This window comes from Limanda limanda, chromosome 5 (genome assembly GCF_963576545.1).
Source record: "Limanda limanda chromosome 5, fLimLim1.1, whole genome shotgun sequence".
In the NCBI taxonomy this organism is placed as follows: Eukaryota; Metazoa; Chordata; class Actinopteri; order Pleuronectiformes; family Pleuronectidae; genus Limanda; species Limanda limanda.
The window spans coordinates 30,281,156-30,282,420 of record NC_083640.1 but is presented as its reverse complement, the minus strand read 5'-3'; positions in this window follow the sequence as shown (position 1 = coordinate 30,282,420).

Here is a 1,265-nt window from a genome sequence, read left to right as displayed (position 1 = left end):
AGGTATTATCTGTGAAAGAAGAACCATGTGCCCCAGAGAAGACTTCAGTCCCCTGTGGGGGATGAGGCAGACACAAAGCATGTTTCTCACACTTGCTCCAGCAGAAGAGGCTTAGGTGATCAACAATCCTATTACAGTTATAACAACAATAACTGTTTTATATTCATGGTATTTATTAGAATGTTAAATTATGTATTATATAAAAGTCCACTTTTTATTGACACTTGAATGAAATAATTAAATCTTGAAGAAATGTTTATTTAATGAGACATCTTAGGTTGAACAGAGGGTTAAGCAGGTCAAACTTGAGCCACAGTGAACTAACCCAGTTTATCAAACACAGTTCTGGCATTAAGGATAGGTATTAAGTGATATCATAAAAATTACCAGCATCAAAAGCTCACACTCAAATACTCCCCTGAAAAAATCATCTGGTGATAAGAGTGTGGTTGATATATGCTGGGTACAAGCAGTGTATTAACAGTATTCTGTAAAGGCTTGGAGCATAATGAGTGTGCAGGTGGAAAGAAGATAAAGTGTTTACTATGTGCAATGGAATGGAGACTTTGGGTGATATTTCTGTCAAATAAAATACAAATTAAAATAAATATACTTCTCTTCTGTTTTGTGTGGACTGTTTGACAGATGTTTTCTACCAAGGAGGCTATTCTTGGAAGATGTTTGCCTCATTCAAAATGAATTACTTATCTAATTACTACTACTACTTCCTTCGACCCTGTCATGGACTAAGATTGAGGCTACTGACTAATACCAACAACATGAGAGATACATGTATTAAACAACACTTGTGGTTATGTGTATGTACAAACATTAAACCTTTCTCAAAAAGTCCCAGCACTTATAAATGGAAAATGTAACTTGTAGTCAGTGTTTCTGAGCAGAGTAAGTCAGTAATATTACATTACAACCCAGATGGACTTTATCGGGTTTATTCACACTGCAATTGACACCAATAATCTTTTTCATGTTCAACACAATACAATAATTGATCCCATATTTGTTCATCCTCTGCACAGATGAATAACTACATCTCACAGTTCTGTATGGTGTTAGTTGTTTCAGGCTTCCAGGGGCATAATTCCCATTAAACCTGTGGGCTGACTAGAGCTGGGTTGAAGTGGCTCATTGTGAGCTCAGCAGCAGTGTAGCTTTAAGAAGGAGGTGGGCAGCGCTCCGATGACGCAGGAATAATCCTGAGAAGATGCTTCAAAACTCCAGGCGAGAGCCAGCGTGTGTGGTGGCTG